At 37.4% G+C, this 21859-nt stretch overlaps 1 protein-coding gene and 1 pseudogene across 3 annotated transcripts in view; both read left to right on the top strand.

The window, feature by feature from the left end:
- The window catches only part of LOC135199354 (protein SCAI-like), a 114897-nt gene that overhangs the window by 53554 nt on the left and 39484 nt on the right, over window positions 1-21859 (top strand). The gene's annotated exons all lie outside the window — the stretch shown is intronic.
- On the top strand, window positions 3373-20317 carry LOC135198930 (protein SCAI-like; annotated as a pseudogene).

Here is a 21859-nt window from a genome sequence, read left to right as displayed (position 1 = left end):
CTGTTGGACAATCCCTCGATATTCTGCCTTTCATTCTGACAAAGTGCTAATGAGTCAGTAGTAAACTGTTTTTTAACATTTTAAGATCAATAATAAATAAAGTGGAGTGCATTCTTATCGGGTGAAACTGACACAGAGTAGTTGATGAGATACTATATTCCTACAGGCTTTATGGTGTAAATGCTTTTTATTTTTTCCTACCTAATCACTTGTATATTTCCATATACGTAACGCATAAAGTAATGCAAGAACTAGGACTAAAACTTTTACACCCCAAGTTATTTTCACATGTGTACCTGTTATGAACTATAACCTCTTATTTGACTTTGTAATGTACCCAGAATGGTTTAAACGATATCCGAGAACTGGGATATCATTTGAAAAATTAAGTATTTATTCTTTATTTCCCCTGTAACTAATATTCAAGAGAGTATGAAGTTCTTATAATATACTGTACAGTGTTCCCCCGTATTTTTGGGGGATGCATACCAGATCCCCCTGCAAATAGTTTAAACCGCAATAAAAAAAAGGCCTAAAACTGCCTACTTTATTAGTTGAAACTCAAGAAAAATTCACTAAAAATGTTTTTACTTGTTTTTTTTACAAAGTTTCATCACAAAAAGTGCATTTTATGATGAAACAAAACAAAAAAGACAGGAATTTATGGATATTTCTCATAGAAAAATACAGCGAATAGGCGAATTTCTCACAAATATGGGGTAGACGTGATCCATAGAGAAATCTGCAAATGCCAGACCGCGAATATGAGGGGTCCACCGTACTACTACTGAGACGGTATTATCTGTAGAGTGTAGAAATTTATAATTTGAAATGTTCCCTGCACAAAGTCTAGGATACCCATATTTTTAAATTGCCGTTTCTTATTTCACTAAGTATAGGTACATATTTAAAATATTGCCTGGAGCTTCTGTCTACTTATATATTAACCATTTACAGTGGACACCCCCTATTCGCGTTCTCCGGATTCGCAGACTTGCACCTTCGCGGATTTCTCTCGGGAACGTTTCCTCCCATTATTCGCCGAAAATTTCCCTATTCGCGGTATTTTTCTGTGAGAAATATCCAGAAATTCCTGGTTATTTTAATCAATTTCATCATAAAATGCACTTTTTGTGATAAAACTAGCAAAAAAAGGGATTTTGACTTTAGCGGTTCTCTGGTATTATAACAATATTTTACCTTAGAAATATGTAGTGCTAAAGGAACCTATTTCACGGAGTGACACGGCCGAGCCCAGAAAAACAATTATAATGATTTTTAGTGGGTTTTCTTGAGTGTTAACTAACAAAATAGGCTGTTTTCAGCGTTTTTATAGGAGTTCCAACTATTCGCGGATTCTAACTATTCGCAGGAGGGTCTGGTATGCATCCCCCATGAATACAGGGGGACCATTTACTGAATCCTTTTTTCCACTCTAGTGTTAGAAAGGTAATGTACTATTTATAGGAACCCCCCTTTGCCATCATTCTACTTTTCCTTTCAAAAAGAGACTGTGATAGCTCAGCGGAAAAAGCTTTCACTTGCAGTTTATTGTGCAAGCTCTCCAAGATTTGCTTTCCGGAATATATAGACCAAGAATTTAAATTGATTGATAAGCAACCATCGTCTTGACTTGATTTAGTATGTTTTACAAATCCGACTATAGTAGCATGTCTATTGGGTAGAAAGTAAATTCAAGCTGCAAGGAACCTTAGGTAATGCCTACAATGCACTGAATGACATGTACTGATGGAATGTATTGCATGAAGTGCTCTGAATGCAAACTTCAGGAAATGTAGAACATTCTACAAAAAAACTGCATTACTCTATGTTATATGGTTTCTGAGCAATAAATACTTGTAATGGTACTTGGACTTTATGGACATCCTGTAGAATGCCCACTGTATTCTCCACCTATGTACATTTCTAAATGCAGTAGTACGTATATACCAATGCTGTATTGAAGAATATACGGTATTAAATATACAACTAGTTTCTTACAGTATTAAAGAATAGTAACGATACTGTATGACATTCATGACTTCTTTGTCGCAGGGTTTAGTGTAAGTGTGCCTGACTTACAAACTGCATGACCTGCGTTTTATTTTTGAGTTGGACAAATAGGGACAAATGGGCACCATCTTTAAAAGCCATTACTATTACTTCTTTTGGCTCGAGCAGTGAACTTGGTACAAGACTTAGTTGATTATGTGTCACAATAGCTTTGGAGAGAACCACAATAAAAGAGGAGGTATTATACCTCCTCAGTGCCTGCACGTGACCTTCTGCTGACACTGGCTGGTGCAGCGGCAGAAGACGGCACCATAATACAGTAGACAATGTACTACTGTGCTTGGTTAAGGTCTTGTATCAAAGAAAACCATTGGGCCTCCTCTAAAGAAGTGACCCTTGGCAGTGCTTGTACATCTTATGGATGTACACAACCTATGCATTGTAGGGCTTCTTTCTTTTAATGGGATAAACTAGCCAAAAAAAAATTTCATACAAAAGATTGTCACATTTTTTATCATCTTTCAGATTTTATAAAGTGCATTATTGTATGTTAAAGTATAGTGCATAAAATGCACGTGCATTATTGTATGTTAAAGTATAGTGCATAAAATGCACTATACTTTCTAGTGTGAATCTTGTTTGTAATATGCAACATTTTTAGCCCAACACCTGGGTTGTGTAATTGATAGGCTGCTATTTAAGAAAAAAAAAAGAATTTTCATTTAACAAACAATGCCATTTTGTTTTTGAGAAATTTTTTTGTCAATAGTGTCAGCATTCTTTGTGGATTCATGTTTTTTCTCATCTCCCTCTTCAGTACGTACATAGTTAAATCTGGCAAATATATTAATACGTATTAAACTTTGCAGCTACATGAAAAGTGAGCCCACAACAGTGGGAGAATGACTCTCCTACCATAGTTTGATTTTATTTATTACTAATAAATGAACTGGTATGAATTCTGTCATTGGTTTCCCCGGCAAAGACTGCTGACGATTGACGTGGCTATGATTTTTATCTAAGAAATATTATTTTTGAAATTTTTTTTATTAGTCTTTCCAGAAAAGATTAGTCTTGAATTTTATTGCAAAGTTTTACATATTTGGTATAAAACATGATTTTGCAGTTGTAGTAAAATTAAGAGACATTATTTTTAACATTTTTTGTTAAAAAGTTTCATTTCCAATAAAGTTTCTCATGACTTTAACTGTTAAATGGTGAATTTTTGGTACAAAACATGATTTGCAGTTATCAGCCATAAAACTATAAGATTTCTATGTTTACTTGCTTTTGTAGGCTTATATACATAGAATAAAAGAATATTCATTTTTCATACTTAGCAATCTAGTATATATGTAACAAAGTGTAATACTATACATACATTTATTGATTAGATTGCATTATATAAATGCACCAGGTCATCTTTGGCATGTTGTAGCAGTAGTAGACGATGCTTAGCAATTAGGCTTATTAGAATCTCCCATTCTCCTTCTGTCAGGCTTTCTTATTTTAGGTATGTCTACTCTACCTTTCAGATCCTTTTTTTCCAGGGACCTTCCTCAGTATGGTCACAAGCAGTGGCAAGCCTATTTTGGCCGCACATTTGATATATATACAAAACTTTGGAAGTTTCAGCAGCAACACAGGCAAATTCTAGACTCAAAATATGGTTGAAACGGTGGCAGATCGGAGAGAAATTGCCTCTAAGATTGGCCAGCTGTACTACCATTATTAGTAAGTACTGTTGATAGTATATGTATTGTTGCTACAGTGTTCATAATTCAGTTGTCATTAGTATTGTCTCATTATCCTATTGATAAGGAGCAGTTATGTATACAAGCAGTCCCCGGTTATCGAAGGGGTGCTGATAGCGAAACGCCATTAACCATAACTTGGTGATTTATGATGCTTATGGTATGGCACCATAAATTGCCGATTTTACGGAGCTGGACATTTGCCATTACCTGAGACCGCCGATAACCGGGGACTGCCTGTACGTTATATGCTTTTTCTTTGTGAAAAATTGGTTCCATATTACTGAATGATCGTTGCAGGTCAAATCATTTTAAATGAGGATAAGAGAATCTTATATTTCTGCTCTTTACAGCTTGAGAACGAGTGAAACAAACTATCTCAACGAGGCATTTTCGTTCTATGCCGCCATCAGAGGCCGAGCGTACTACAGCAGAACCAGTAAAGACGATCGCTCTGTACAAATGTAAGAACAAGTTTACCTGTACGTACTACTACGTACTCAGTTACCTTTCTCTTGATGGAATTTCAGTCTTTCAGACTCCTTGTTACAAAAACATTGGCTGTGAACTTTGGCCCTCTTGCAGCCCCTTCTAAATTCAGGGACAAGTCACCTAATGAAAAGTAACCTTTTGTTTGATGATGCTTTTAACAGATGAAACCCAAGTACATAGTACATGTCATGCATAACTTTAATATTGAATATTAATCTGACCTTGCAAGTGCATTGAATTGTGTCTCCTTTGTTATTATGAAATGTTTGAAGGTAATCCCCATCATTGCATATGAAATTTAAGCTAAAATTAAGTGCGAGAATTTTAATTTTAAACTCATTAACCAATTTGTTTAAGTGTTACAGTATTTACGATAACATTAATTTCTCCTTTTCAGGTCTGATTTTAATGGTTAAGAAACTACGTTATTATGCCAGATTTATTGTTGTGTGTTTGTTACTGAAGAGGATGAAACTAGTTCGGGACCTTGTTAGAGTACGTATACACCATTGCTTATGTAGTAGTATTCAACTGTGCATGATAAATGTGACATAGCTCCATTTTATTTAATACTAACACTGTTATTGTATGTATATTTATTTTGATGGCAGAGGGAGGGAAATTAGAGCATCCAAAAAATATGCCAGCAACCCTTGGGGTTTGATCACTTGTCCAAAATATTGGCTTCTGTAGTCGTGCTACAAAGTGCATATAGTGTTCCCCGGTATTTGTGGGATAGATACATGACCCCCCCCCCCCCCCCCCCCACCCCCCCCACGCGCCAAATAGCTAGAACCCGTGAATAGTTGAAACACCTATAAAAACACTTAAAACTGCCTAGTATTTTGTTGGGTACAACTCAAGGAAGACCCACTAAAAATGTTTATACTACCTGGTTTTTTTAATACTAGTTTATCACAAAAAGTGCATTTTATGATGAAGTTGATAAAAAAAACAGATTTGTGGATATTTCTCATAGAAAAATACTGCAAATAGGTGAATTTTCCGCGTAGGGATAAGTGGTAAGCATGTGGTTGGATCAGTTGATCATGGCAGAAGTAGAACGTGCGGCTGAATGCTTACGCATTGCTGGAGATGCTCCCATGGCTGGGTTTGCATCAAAGGTATTTGGAAGCCTACGTTCCCATTCCCAGAGTTGCAGTGGAGTCAGACTAGTGTTCAGGTTCAGAATAACTGAGGGAGGTGAGCAATGGCTGAGGATGTGATATTGTGCTTGCACTGTCCTTAAAAAAAGGATTCTCCAGGAACAGGAGCCACTTACTTGAATATAAGTTTACCTTTAACTTAACTTTTATTTTATTTACTTAATTCTGGGATCCTAATTGGTTGTGCATAAATTTAACCAGGAAAAATTCAGCTCTGAATACAGACTGACTAGCTAATGAGTGTCTGCCTCAGTTAAGCGCTGAAACAAAAAACAAAAATCCACAAACAATAGCAGCAAAAATATGTTAAAGAATCCAAATATGAACTGGAAATAAATAATACAGAAGAGAACTTATAGAATAGCCTCTGAAAATAATTCTAGTCTGGCAGTGAAAAGCCTCATCCAGCAATGACACAATGAAAGCTTCAAGAAAAATCTGGCTGAGAATTTTACAAATACTAAATGACTTTTGCAAAAAGGATAGTTTCTTCAAATATCGTAAAGTTTGGGGAAGACTGTGAGCAGGTAACTAGACAACAGACACAAGAGAGTCAGAGTAGGCCATTTAGGACAAGGTTATGTACTGAAATGCCAACCTAACGAGAGGAATTTTTTTTTTTCAAGGATCACAGTGTCTAAAGTTTGTGCAGGTGTTGAATAGGCTATGTTATACGATTAGTACTTCAAATTAAATTGGAAGAATATTCTCAGGTATACAGTGGGTACACATCTGCAATACATAGTGTAAGGTGCAAAATTATTTATAATGTTGTGCATATAAAACCTAAACTGAGTACTGTTTGAACACTGCTTTGCAATGTTGTCGGTAGTGCAATCCACTCTTGGAAGCCAACATACAAAAATAATAAAATAAGGGGTTGTGTATTTATGGATGTTAAGATGACAAAATGTGTACAGACACCACCCTCCTTACGAACATTCACTTGCAAAGAGTCAGAGACAAACAAACAGGATCGCAAAGTTAAAATTGTGTTCAGAGCCCTCCCCTTCATCACCCGTAAGTTTAAGTTTTGTTTAACACACCTAGTCTGTATATGCAGTACTATTTTAGGATGACAAAACATAAGCACTGTATAGATTTGATATCATACTGTAATTAAATAAACATAAGAGTACAGTACCTGTAATCAACTTACAAACAATTCAACATACAATTGGCTCTCCGGAACGTAATTCGTTTGTAAGCAGGGTGGTGTCTGTGTTTATCATGTTTGATTCAAACATTTCTTCTACTAACTCTTACTATACTTATTTTAGGAGTTGAGTAAACAAATAGATGAGTATACAACTGACCTATGAACCTGATGATCAACTCGAGTGGTCACTCGTACTGGGAGAAATCAAGTCATTCATCGATGCAGATAATTCATCAACGTTTTAGATATGGATTCAAACACCATTGTTCTCTCACACCGGTAAGGCCTTATTCCTGTTCCTGTAACTTCCCAGGAGTATTCCGGTGTTTTGATAATTTTTTTTTTTTTTTCTTGAGACTGTATGTACAAGTTTTTTATTGACTTGCCATCAGATCAGGTGACAAATACTACTGTGAAAACCTCTGATTTGTTTTTTATAAGGAATTGTAAGACAGATTTTCCTTCTATAAATACTGCATCATTTGGTGACATGCTTCACACCTGCTTTCCAGGTTGAGTGGACACAATACACCACCCCTAGAGAAGACACCCATGATGATCTAACTTTACAAGAAATATTGATAGTCGGCAATTGTAATGACCAGGTAAGAAATGAGATTATATTTTATTATTCTACCTGCCGTCTGTTTGAAGGTGATTTTGTCCCTGACCTATACAATCTTGACTTGATTTGAAGTTCCTCATCAGATGAGTGGTTTACGTGCTCGCCTATTAAGTCGGTATCCAGAGTTCGATCCCGCTCGCCAGCGTGGAGCCAGAAAAATTTTTTTGTAGTGATTAGAAATTAATTTTTTTTATATAATGTGTTTGGGTCCCACCAATAAGCTGTAGTCCCCGTTGCTAGGTAACCAGTTGGTTCCTAGCCTCGTGAAAAACCCTAATCCTTCGGGCCAGCCCTAGAGAGCTGTTAATCAGCTCAGTGGTCTGGTTAAACTAATACTATATACTTAACTTTACTTGACTTGTATATTTGATGAGAAAAGACTTGGAACAGTTGGTCTGAAGAGCAGGACGAAGACCTCAGGAAGGTTTAAAATGTGTAAACATAGAATTAATGTGAGTTCAGGCAGAAAGAGTACAGCGTAGAAGAAAAACTACCATGAAAATGTTTAAAATGTTAATATGATTTAATGTTTGAATAGAATAGTAATATAGAGTTTAGGCCAAAGTCCAAAGCACTTGGGACCTATAAGGTCATTCAGTGCTGAAACGGAAACTGACAGTAAAAAAGGTTTGAAAGCTGTTAACAGGAGGAAACCCTCAAAGCAATTGTTAGGAGGGGATGGAAAGTAAGGTGTGTAAGAAAGAGAATAAGAACTGAGGTACAGTAAAAGGAATGAAAGGGGTTGCAGCTAGAGGCCAAGGGACACTGCAAAGAACCTTAAGTAATGCCTACAGTGAACCACTTGTGGTGCACTAATGACACCACCCCCTTAAGGGTGGGGGATGTAATGTTGGTGAAAGCAATCATTTTTGTAGCTAGTTGACAATGGAACAAATAATCCTTATGAAAAGAGTAAACATAACATAACATACGCCATGTCACAGCCAGGTATTCTTGTATCAAGTTCAACTTGTGCAATAGCATTCCATCACTCATCAAACTGCTCCCACACCAAATGTTCTCAGGTTTTTTGTTTTTAGGGCCCATGCATGTAACATACAGTCTTCTTGTACCCTCAGACTTATCACATACTGCAAACCAGAACATCATAATAATAATGGGAATGAATGGTGCTTATGGCACCCTAAAACTGGTTTACGGCACCGTAAATGGATAATGGCAGCCAACCACAAAGTCAGAATGCCATAACCCAATACCGCTGTAACCCAGGGACTGCCACTTGTCTAATTATCAACACTTAATCCACACAGCCTCCTCCTCCTTGCTTGAACCCAACTGCTCTTCTCCTGTGAGTCTGTATTACTGGATGTTTGTCAGATCAATTAACAATGATCAAGCAACAAAGCATTACAGCAATTAAAAAAAACTGCAAGGACTGTAAAACTTACTGAGTTCCAGTTCAACTTTGCAGGTATATTCAATTTATGTTTAAAAGACCAAACTAGCAGTATACTAGACTGTAATGCTCACCAACAATGAACATACAACCATCAGTAAGAAAAGCTCACCAAATTAATGATCTCATACAACCCTCAATGCTAAATCTGAAGAATTACAACTTTGGCTTTTCTCTAAACAAACCAGAGAGGTATTACAGTACTTACCAAACTCAGGCAAACATCCGATTAGAGAACGATTGTTGAGTGATGATTACTGTCCGGTCAGCACTGTTTAATTTCCCTCCATTACTGGAACCAAGGAAAAATATTCATTCACATTTTAACATGACCAAAAGTGAATAATAAAAACGGTAAAGCAAATGATATAAAAGGATGTCTCAAGATAAGAAATCAGAAATAAATAATGGTATGGCAAATGCAAGAAGGATTGACCCATTCAGGCACAGTACTATATGTACTACTAGATGACTACTTTTCTTTTCCTTCAAGGGGAATGAAAGCATCTTGGATTTCATTTTGATGTTAAAAAAAAAATCAGCTATTTACAAGCAGAGTACGTAATGGTTTCATTGTGAAACAAACTAAGCTTACAGTGCTTGAATGTTCTTTAATGTAAAATTTTGTAAGTAAAAAGTACTCCAGGTAGTATTTACATCTGGCTACATCAGTATTTATCAGCTTAGTTTTAGGTGACATATTATTCAACCTTATTTGTCCAGTAGTTAATTTTAGAAGACTGATACTGTATACATATACTTAATAAATTTGTTAGTAAATCTAACCTGGTTATTTAACAGGTTAAATTCAGTGAATTGACGATCGACATGTTTCGTATGCTACAGACGTTAGAGAGAGAACCGCAGGAAGATGTCACCCAGATATATGATGCCTCTCCTGCGCCAAACAAAATTCCTTTTGTATGTATGATTAGCATGTTCTTCGTTTTCTATCATTGCAACTTTGGACTTATTAAATATCTGAATGTTAATTTACAAGTTTAATTTTATGGTAGTTCTTTTAATTTACTTTATGGACTGACAGTATGTCAGTCAACACAACTATGTATGTTCATACAATGCCAAAACTTCTTATTCTGCATATGTTTTACTGCCCACACTGGTCTACAGAAATCAGTCGGTCAATTAGTGAGTTCAATCACTCGTCATAGTTGGTTAACGAAGCAGCAGTCATTCTTGAAAGAAGCAGTTAGGGGTCTCTCTTGGGTTAGTATCTCGGCACCAGGGGAAGTGCCTCCTCATTATGACATCTCATTCTTATACAAATCAGTGAATCCAACTAATGGATGTACTTCGGATACCTGTCTTTTCACTCTCCTTTTTCCATTTGTATTTTGCATGAAGTCAGCAAGTCTTGTGTTTACAGCAAGAAATATTTTCATAGCTTTGTTTATCAAAGATTATGATTAGTGGTGCAGTACTTTATTTCTCTCATTTGTCCCATTATCTTAGAAGGAGGGGCTAATGTCCTCGTTTTTTCTCCAGTTTAAAGATGTCAAGGAAGGAGGGGCTAATGTCCTCGTTTTTTCTCCAGTTTAAAGGTGTCAAGGTTGCTCATGAGCAGCACAGGCAAGAGACCGGACATTGTGTTACTGCACAATGTCTGAAGAGATGAAACATATGTATATGTACACATGATAAGTCCCTCTCCACCGAAGTTAGGACCAAGGGGGTACCAGGCATTGACTGTTGTAAATGAAATCTGTCAAACCATAAGAGAACATTATTCCTGGTCTGCCTCTTTGGTGAGAAGTCACAGAAGGTCTTTGACATTTAGAAGTGTTAGCAACAAGTTAGTAGCTCTCCTCTTGGACGACTCAACAGCTGCAGCCTAATTCAGGATTCAGAGTTGCCAGGTAACTCCCTGATTAGTAAAGCTGTCACTATTCATTTTTGAACAGATGCCTGTAGGTAGAAGGAATATTAACTTAAGGGGGCCGCCGGAACCCCTTTATATGGGGGTATAGGGCAAAAAATGCAGTCATGAAAAATTCATGGAGCTTCATATGGCATTGAGAATACGTATACGAAATATTTCGTCAGAATTCCTCTTACTTTCGTAGTTACAGGGTAATTAGTTAACGTAACTCAATAAGCCTAAAACATTGATCCGTACAAGAAAATGCAATATTTCCTCTATTATCGTAAATTTTGATAATTATTGTCAAAGAAATTGGGAGAAATGGCATCTGTAGACATTCCCGAGTCGAGAATGAGACCAGGCTCAGCTACCAAGTCCAGTCCTGATTTAGTGCGATCACAGACTCGAGTAGTCTACACGTTCCATTTTCACTTCTGACAGACGCCTGCTTTTACGTATGTTTATGTATGTTTCGGCAAGAATTTCATCATGCCAATGAGGAAAAGACAAGGAAAACATCTCGCTAACATACAGACAAGAAAAATCGCTCAAGTATTATTACAGAATATTATATATTGCGTAGTTAGTGAAAAGAGAGGGGAGGGTTTGCTTAGTAACGCCCCCATCTTGCTTGACAGCACACGTCACACTGTGCCCAAGGCTTCCGATCTTTGAGCAAAGAGATCTTCATTTATGATAAATAACAAAGTTTTGGTTTTTTAAAACCCAAAACCCAAAATGGAATATGAAATTCATAATAATCATGATTTATTAAATTGTCTTTGTAAAAAAAGAGTACGCCTTCGAGTTTCACCTCTTGACATTCTCTTGCATTTACGTTTGTTTATCTTTGTTTCGGGCAAGGATTTCATCATGCCAAAAAGGACAATACAAGGGAAAACATCTCACTAACATACGGAAGAAGAAAATTCGCTGTAATAAGCCGAGTTAGTGAAGGGGGGAGAGAGAATTGCGTAGGAAGGAGTGCCCCATCTTGCCTCAAGCAGTGCCCAGGCTGCGATATATGAGCAAAGGGATCATCATTTATGATTAAATTATGATAAATAAAATAGTTTTTGTTTATTAATACACAAAAAAGAAACATACATTCATAATAATCATTATTTATTAACATTGTCTTTATAGAAATACGAAGGAAAACTTTGAACGCCCGTATCTCAAAACTATACTTATTGACCTTCAAAATCTATCTTCTCACATACTTTTAAAGCTATAACATTGGAATTTGGTATATAACTCAGAAAGACATTATAGAACAATCAAATAGAGCCCTTTTTTCCAATTTTTGTTTCGTATTTTTTTTATAAATTTTTTTCTCCTGATTTATAGGGTTTATTTTTTTACCATATTGAAAAATTCATATCTTGCAAAAAAATGACTTTTAGAAAAAAAACTCTCCATTCGATTGGAGGTCTACATCAGGTCTATATATGGTAGTAATATCCCAGGTCTTAATATTAAATATCAAGGGAGGAGATAGAATGTGAAAAATGGTTATTTTCGGGATAAATCGCCCTGGTGTCACAAAACCGAAGGTCAGAGGCGAAAATCTATGCGGTTTTGGAGATGTCCCAAGTCACCTTATTAAGTGGTATGAATATCAAAGTCCTGTCCTTAAAAAGGGCATTAGCCGGCCGGCCCCCTTAAAGAACTCGGTGATTTCTTTGGAATGGTTCATGTATTCTGAATCTTACCGATGAGGTTCTAACCTGTAGAGCTAGGACTTGTTTTTTAGTTACATAAAAAACCTATTGATATATTTTTTGCTACCCCCCTGGTTTGCACTCAACAAAATAGTGTCATAGGTTTCAGACAAAAGTTGGTAGCATCATACTTGTCACAGCAGGAGAGCTTACCAGATGTTCTTTCGCTTCCACTGCGTTCCAGTCTTCCAAGAGAGTTGCACTTCAGGAGGGTCTATGTCAGCTTCTGACCAGAACCTACATGCCTAGAGATTATCCAGTAACCCCTTAGATAGACAGGTTTCTCATGACTTTAAAGGGCTCGGTGCAAGGGATTACAGTACGTTCGCTTATTATCAGTATAGTGCTACCTTGCTTTTTTCGCTCTTCACTTTTTCGTGGATTTTTGTGGAAAGTTTTTCACATTTCTGCGGGAACTTTCACCAATTCACAGATTTTTCTCTGGGCCCTATCTCTAAAATTATCAGTATTTCACTTTTTTCATATTAAATTTGGCAGTGAACTGTTGAAATGTGCAGTTATAAGCATTCAAGTTTATGGGGTACATGGTATTTGGTAGTTGTAAATATTTTTATTGTACTTTTGTATTTCTGCTGTTGGTTCTAAAACCTATCCCTTTTAGGGGAGCAACATAATTTGATTTTTACCAAGCAAACTGGGCCATATTCTGTAATTGATGTACAGTAAGGAACAGTCACACTTCTGGCTGATTTTAGTTTTGAGTAAATTTAAAACTAAATGTTGCAGTCAGCGCTTTGAGATTTCTGACGTTGATTTACCAAATTTTTGGAAATTTTGTGTCTTCCAGAGTAGTATTCAAGTGGGAGAATCACAGACTATCAGTTGATCTGCTGGAGATGGAACTTTTGCTGGTTTTATTTGCACCTCTCCCTTTCCCCCTCGGGGATGTAACCAAGCTTCCTTGATTGGAAATGAAAACAAGAATTATCCTTAGCTGATATTTGCCAGTTTTAAGCTAAATAGTATACAGTATGTACACTGTATGTAAATATTCTAAATACAGTAGGTAAATTTTTATATGGTTAAAGTTTAAGAGTAGCCAAGTGTACTCTACTAGAAAAGGAACTTCCAATACACATCCAGGTAATCTGCAAGCCTGAATGGATTGAAATTACATACCATGCAACTACTGTCTAAAATCCAGTTGCAAAACGTTGACAGATAATGACAACTTTTGGTGCATGTGCTCCTGGACTGGTTGCAGACTTTGGTTGAATGTTTGTATATGTAAGTTACTAACTAGGCTAAACAAGTCTTTAGCTCATATAACACCAGGCCCTGAGAAGGACTTAATCTAGGCAGTCCCCGGTTATCGGCGAGGATTCCATTTTCAGCAGGGTGCTGAAAACCGAAAACCCACCATTAACCGACACTCGGCCACATTTCAAGTTTCGGTTAACCCTTACTGGACGGGTGAATATATCGATATGCAGCTCCTCAGGCCGGGTGAACTTTGAGGTCGGCCAATTTACGACAAAACGCATCAATGGAAAGAGGAAGATATGCAAATGTACTGATGGTGAAAGAAAAAAATTATGAAAAAAATTTTCCCTACTGTCCATTTGAAGTTGAAAATGACTATTTACAGCCCCTTGTGGGGACTCTTTTACAAGACAATTGTAAATTTTACCAACTTATGTATGTTTTTCCTAATAAATAAAATGATTTATTTTGTAAAATTATAATTAGGACTGCTCTCACAATATCAAAACAGATAAGAAATAAAAACAGTAACAAATTCTTAGCCATGTTTGTTGAAAAATATTTACGTAAATTTACCGAGAACAAAGATTCAGTAACTTGTTTTTTTTAACTTTTACATGTTTTTTCTAATATTTCTTTGCAATTTTCTTTTTGCAATTACATTTACAATTGACATACTATCGTAAAAGACGAACAAAAACCAACAGCAACCCTTGGTATATTTATGAGCAAATTTTACAAAAAAGACATCATGTGAGAGAGAGAGAGATGCCAAACATTATCCCTTCAAGTCAGAAGCAGAACTGAGGTCCTGAGATGCCTAATTCGTGATTTTAGGCTTTGTAAAAGTTGCCATTAGTGAATTGATGGGCTGTAAATGTATTGGCACCTCTTTGCCGCCCGATTCTTTCCAAATCGATGTCGCGTAATATTGCTTATCTACAGGATTGATTCATCCACGACCCCAAACCCGTTGTTACTATTCCTGAGGATCAATCCATCCATTAAGGGTTAATGGCACTGATAGCCAGTTAATGGCACCTCTGTTAGGTATATTGTGGCACCTTATGGCTCCGATAACTGAAACTTGGCCCGTTATGGCGCCATAAATCGCAGATGCCATAAAACCGGATCGCCATTAACCAAGACTACCGATAACTGGGGATTGCCTGTACAGTAATCCCATACTGCTTGCTTTCTTCCAGCTTGATGTCCAACCTGAGGGAGAGCATTTCTCCCAAGTTTTATCTTTATATCTTTGTACTGTACAGCACTATATCTCATCTTTTGAATCTGTCTTGCTGTCCAACCAATCCAAGTGCCTCTTTTCACTATCTTGGGCACCTGAATGGCTGAAAATGCCCAAGTGCTGGTATTTATAGCCTAAACTTCATGATCCTTTTGTAACATTTCCAGGTTTTAATGGTTATCAAGAGCCATTTCTCCACTGAGACAATAACAGATTCTCTCTTTACTCGAATGTTTATTGATATGAGTTGGAGCTTCTATATACTATAAAGAAAAATAATGTGGATCTATGTGCCTATACCATGTTTTAAATCTTAAATTATTATAGTATAATTTGTATTCCTAAGTTTATATGTACTATGTTGTGTCAACATGATATTTTATCTGTTAAAGATCATCTTCTGAAAGCCGTGTAGGGAATAGGTTAATAGTATTTTCGAATAGCACCTGGTGATTCAGAAACTGATATTTTATAATTGTGTGAAAATGCTGTAGTATACCATTTGATGACAAATTGTGAATTCACTGTCAGCATATACATTTTGTATTTGCTTTTCAATTTTAAGAAATATTTTGTAACGTCACTCATGTACTTTATAATTTAGTTAAGGAACCTCAATTTTTTCATAATGAAATTAGTTTTTTACCACTCACACATTAGTTTAGTGGCTGTTTACAGAAACTGTAAAGATAGACTGTAGCGATTCCTTTTCTTTTTTTTGATGTTACGTGAGTGTTATTTTTCCCAGGAGAATGGAGATACCGGGGGTAGAACGTTAAAGAGAGAAAAATCCTCACAAATATCTCCTCTACAAGCCAACTTTTTCTCAGTTAATGTTTTTTTAGCTTCTTGGTTTTAAGGAATTGCCTGCCAATGGTGCAATGCTCCTTTATATCTCAGCCGACGGGGCATTCTTTCACTTCGTCAAAGCACCCTCAGGATCGTTAGTATTACTTTACTTGCCAGTTATGTTGTTGGTGTTTTAGTTTGCTCATCAAGGACTCATTTTTCTTTTTTTTGATAAGTGAGGACAGAAGATTTGGTTGCTTTTTTTTTTCTTTTTTAAATCATTCTGTAGAATTTATATCCTAATTAAAACGCTCTAGTATTTTTACACTTCTGACCTTGTATAGTTTTCAGTGTGATGTTCACAATGAACCCACTTCGTCCGTAACTTTATCTTGGACATTTGGCTCATCCCTGGCTTTAGTGCAGCACAGTTTTACTTTGTGAAAGTGAAGGGTTTGATCAATTTAAACGGCTCGTATGTTTTTCCTTTGCTCTTTGTGTTGTGCTTTTGTTTTACAATGCTGCTACTACGTCATGGAAGTGTGTTGAACGATAGTTTTTCAGTGCTCCTTTTCGATTGTCCACTTGTATAAAGTTAAAATGTATGTAGTGTGAGTGTGTAGTGTGTCCCTGTTAAAGCTCCTTCAATGAGTTGTTTCATGTTTTCATTTGCCTTCTCTGCACTGTAGCTGTTTTATGACAAAACCCACATCACTGTCGTAATATGATGTTTTTCTGCTTGATGTTATTCACTGTACTGGTATCTCTAGCATAAGGGTATTATTAAGAATTACTTGAGAATGGAATATGACAACTATAAATATTAAATTTAACTTGGCCAGATATAGGATATATATATATATTTTTTTTTAAAGTACACATTTAAATCATATCTCAATATCGAACTGATTCTAGTGAAGAGTTACGAATACGAAAGTTGATGTTTATACATTTGCGCGTTGTTACTCATCTAAAACTGACTAAAATTCTGTGTATTGGGTTGCAGCTGCTTACGATTACGGAGGCGTAGTCACTAATAGCAAAAGAGATTCAGACCACACAAATAAGCGTGCCATGCAACTCAAAGACATGCACTGTTTTTATCCGGGAGATTTGTACGCCTTTACGCGGAAGCCCCTCTTCATTGTGGTGGATTCTGACAACTCTCCAGTGTTTGCCAATATGCCACATTACTTGGGCAGCCTCTGGTGGTACTTATGTCGGCCCAGGATACACCATCGTCTTTTCAAGGTGAGATGCTGAGATATTTGTAAACTTTTTTAGTTATTGCAAAGGTGCATATGGTACCTACTACACATAGATAACACTTTCTATTTCTTGAGAAAAGAGAATTTGTCACTTTTTTACTTGCGAATTAAATCACCCCTAATGTGCAGTTTTATCTTTGTGGGCTGGAAAGGATTTCATTTACATCATCTTCAACCTGATTAGTACACAGTTTTTGCATCACAATATCCCTATACTAGTGTAGGGCTAGGAGTGAAATGAGCTCTCTACATACTCTTCTATGTTGTACATTTTCTGCCTGAATCCCCACCATCTGCTCTGGTTCATTGATTTTTTTCCAGGTATCCTTACAGATCTTCATACTGTAACATCCATATCTGCTACTTTTCTGATTTTTTTTTTATACTTAAGTAGTTTTGAAATCTCTTCACTCCAGAGAGGTTTTTGCTCCTTTTCATACCTCCCATTACAATACTATCTGCTTCTTAATCCAGTGTGTATTGAAAGTAACAGATGTTTTTCGTCTTCAAAGCCCTACACCTCCACTTTTTCTCATCTTATATATTTCAGGCATCTAAAACCTTTTACTCATTTTGTAATTCTGAGGCAGCTCTGGTTTTGGCATTTATGACGTTCAGTGCACAGTTTTGAATTCACCGGCACACTTTCATCACATCATCCAAATGGCCACTAACAACCCTGCTGTGCGTTTTCCTTTGCTTCCTTTCGACTACTAGTTTATAAGCTTTGCTATGCTCACCACTGGAATTTTTGCTCCTCACCATTCCACTCTAGTCTTCCATCTTTTGAACACACTTGTTCACTTTTTCTCCGAATCTCCATTGACATTAGGTCACCTGCATATAGCAGTTCCAAGGAGCCACTCTTTCTGCTTGATGAACTAGAATATTTACCTCAAAATCATTGGATAGACCTTCCTGCTGTCGCTCTAGATCTTGTATTACTGTACAGTCATGTTGTTACTTCTTGACTTATTGGTCTGGTGCCCTCTGCTTTTGCAGTGCCCCTCTAATTAAATACTACCTTGATACACTTGTCAAATGCCTTTTGAAGATCTACAAATGATGTTATAATTTCTTCTCTTTGTCTAGTACTTTTCTGGTACTTGCCTTGTTCTAAAGACTGCTTCTGTTGTTGATTTCCCTGGCATGGAGCTAAATTGAGTAACTTGTACTCTATGAACGTTTTTGTGTCCTTTATACAGTATACTACACTACTTTTTCGTATTTTATAACATGCAGAGGCAATCTAATTTCTCCAGAATTGCCACTGTGCATTACATCATTTTTGTATGTGAATTATTAAGTTTTATATTTTTTTGTCACTCTCCTGGTCCTGTCTATTCTGTACATTATTACCCATCTCCAACTGATAGCATAGTAACACCTGTTTTTAAATGTGTTTTAATTTTACAATGCTCATATATATTCCAGCAAATTTTCTCTATGACATATATATATACATATCAGCACATAGGCCTTACTTAAGCATCCCTTCAGCCCCTAGCTGCAACCTCTTTCATTCTATGCTTTACCTCTGTTCATATTATCTTTCTCCTAACAATTGTTTTACATTATTTTCATGACCCCCATAGGTCAAAACGCTTTGCTACCATTATCCCTACACTAAGGGTTTGGTTGCCTGATCTGCCTTTCCTTACAACAAAAGGGCATGGTTTATTATTTGGCAAAGGGGTTTTTACGACTGCATGCCCTTGCTGTCATCAGCTACAGTTATTGGCGGTGGGCCTTTAACTAATAAGTCCACCTGCAAGGCAGCAGTTTCCGCAGTTATTGGCAGTGGGCCTAGCCATTTACTAAAAAGTAAGACTGCAAGGAAGCAGTTTCCACAGTTATTGACGTTGGGCCTAGCCTTTTACCGAAAAAGTAAGACTGCAAGGCAGCAGCTGTCCTTTTAGTCACCTTTTACGATATGCAGGACCTACGGTGGTAGTATACTTACACCCCTACCACAGGGTGGAGAGTAGGCTCATGAATATCCTGATTTGAAAATCACGTACGCACTGTACTGTAGTATTTCTAACAACAAGCCACTTTCAGAAGATACCTCTCTCTCAAGTCTCCTTCCATGTCATTCATGCCAGGCATTCCATACCACCCCGCCCATCTGCCACATCTTTCTTCACTGCCTACCTCCCACCACAACCACAAAATTATTCTCCAAGCCGAGCCAGACACTTAGATTCAGACTCTCCTGGGTATTTAGTTTTTCATTCACCCTCATTCTTTTCTATTCTTTGAACCATTTGTACTTGCTGTCACAATTTCTCTTGTCTAAATGTTTTACCTCCATGGACACCAAAGAGTAACAACTAAACGCAAAGTTATTTCTCTGTCCTAAACAGTCCCTTTTCATTTTTAGTTTCCTCACCTTAAACAATTCAGTTTTCATGTGAACCATTTCCACACTCCTCCAAAAACAGATTTATCATTGAAGTCTCAATATTTGACTTGACTTTACTACAGATATCTGATCTTTTAGCACCAAGGGTAAGTGAACATTATGTCAATGATATCAAATAAGAAGTCAAAAGACTATTGTCAGTGTTCCCTGTATGTATTATACTGTATTCAACTGTGAATTGATGAAGCCTGTTATCTATGGATACAATTGTCACCTTTCTCTCTACCAGTCTTCTATGCTGACTGATTTGTAAACCTTTACTTATACCATACTCCAGAAATATCCAGATGGTTCTTTGTTTACTTTGTTCAGTTTCTGTAATCTCTTATCATTGTCATGCCTCTTTGTTATTCTAGGGAAGAGTGTCAATCACTGATTACGGTCACTTCAAAGCTGACCAAAGCAGTCTGTGCACGTTAGCCGAGTGCCTCAGAATTGCAATACATATACAAAAACTGAGACAAAAGAGTCACAGCTCAAAAGAAAGGAAAAATAGGTTAGATTCATCTGGCCGCATACTGTGCAGTGTTAAGGTTGTTACTTTTGTGTAATTTTTATTTGATACAGGATTGTTCAAGAAGAGATTGTGATTTTCTCTCTCTCTCTCTCCTCTCTCTCTCTCTCTCTCTCTCTCTCTCTCTCTCATTTAGCAATAGTATGGTCAACAAATTAATATTGCTATGCTTACCAGACTTCAGAATTTATGTGGTTTCCATTGCAAAAGGCTGAATGTGCATGCCTTCCCTGACTAATCTCGCATATTATTTGCCCTAATCGTACAGCTTCTGACAGACGCTCTTTCCAAAACAGATCAGCACCACCGGGGAAACCTCTTCACTCTCTTTTTGCATTCCCCTCTGATGGGCATGTGCTTGGTGAGTCAGATATGTGATGTTCCTATGAACTTATGGAAAAGTGCCAAGGTCTTGTTGCAGATTCATTGCCGAAGCTTCACGATTAGTCACCGCAGTAGAAACGTTGGTATGTTGAAGTTTGTTATTGTGACGGTCACTCATTACTCTTGAGTTTTTGTTGCCAGAGACCCTTGTAGATTAATGTACTTTTGATGTTTGATATTTATTTATAAGATCATTTATGCACAGACACCGCCCTACTTACAAATGAGTTAGGTTCTGGATGGCCATCTATATGCTGAATTGTTTGTAAACTGGTTACCGAACTCTTTACACTTATAGTGGCCCCCCGTATTCGCAGGGAATGCGTACCAGACACCCCCCCCCCACCCGCACAAATAGTTGGAACCTTTATAAAAATGCTTAAAACCTCCTAGTTGTTAGTTAAAACTCAAGAAAAACCACTAAAAAACTTTCATACCTGGTTTTTTTAATAGTTTTATCACAAAAAGTGCATTTTATGATGAAATTGATAGAAAAAAACAGAATTTGTTCATGAAACTTACCTGTCAGATATATATTTATAGCTGTATTTTTCCGAATCCGACAGAAATTGAAACACTTACGACACACGCAGTGGGAGTCAGGTGGTTAGTTAACCCCATTGCCGCTGCTGGGAGGGGGGGGGGGGGTGGTGGGTATCAGGAACCATTCCCATTTTTCTATTCATAATTTTCTGTCGCCGGTGCTGTAAACAACGTTTGCAGCACCTCCGTCCAGATTTTGGAAACTTATTGGCTACTTGAGTATCCCTTTTGGTTTTTTTTTGGTATCTGAATTGGATCGGTGGCTTGGCACACGTTGACTGTGGATTGATTTGATTTTGGTATTGATTTTTCTTTGATCAAGATGTCAGGGTCTAGTTCAGCTAGCGCTAGATTTTGCACTAAGTCTGAATGTAGAGGTAGCTACTGAAAGCTTCAGTAGACCCACATACTGTTTGTAAGGTTTGCAGGGGAATGATGTACGTTTGAAAGTCGTTGTAAAGAGTGTGAAAGCTTAACAGATTCTGAATGGAAGGCGTATGAAAACCTATCTTAAGAAACTTGAGCGAGATAGGTTAAGGAGGTCTTCCTCCAGGAGTGTTTCGGGTAGGCAAGATTTTAATGATTCTCCTGCTAACCCTCCTTCTGTAGTTTATGCTCCTACCCCTGTAGTGTTGCCTCCGGGCCCTGAAGCAGTGTCTGTAGAAGGTAATACTTTATCTTTAATACTTGAGTCGATTCGTAACTTAGAATCAAAAGTGTTGGCTCTGGAGAGCAAAAGTGATGTTATAAAGTGCAGTGAAAGTGCCCCTTGTGTAGTGGAGGGTGCGTCAGATCGGCCTCATTCCGCCTCTAGACCTAGACCTCTACTTGACTCCCAGGTTACGAGGAGAGAGCATGTCGAAAGTCGAAGGAGGGTACGAGGAACTCCCCACCGATCTGACGTGCCTTCGGCAGCTTCTGATGAACCTACCCAGACTGCCAGGGAGCGTGCGCATGCACGTCTCCTCAAGGAGTGGCTTTTCTTCGTCTGAAGCTTCCTCCCCGCCGCAAGGGGTGGAGCTCTCATGCTGCATCACGTCCGCTGAAAAGGACGCTCGTGTTCAGGACGCTTCACGTCCAAGTTTGTTGTTCTCCGGAACTTTGCTCTTCGCCAGATAGTGCGTTTGCTGCTTTTCCTCCGCAGAAGAAGTGTAAGGATTCGTCGGAGGTGGAGGTCGTTATTAGATGACTCTTTCAAGCGCCGCAGTCGCTCTAAGGTGGGCATGAAGTG

This window comes from Macrobrachium nipponense, chromosome 25 (genome assembly GCF_015104395.2).
Source record: "Macrobrachium nipponense isolate FS-2020 chromosome 25, ASM1510439v2, whole genome shotgun sequence".
Taxonomy (NCBI): domain Eukaryota; kingdom Metazoa; phylum Arthropoda; class Malacostraca; order Decapoda; family Palaemonidae; genus Macrobrachium; species Macrobrachium nipponense.
Note: the sequence above shows the minus strand (reverse complement) of the source record. Positions and strands in the feature narration are given on the sequence as shown.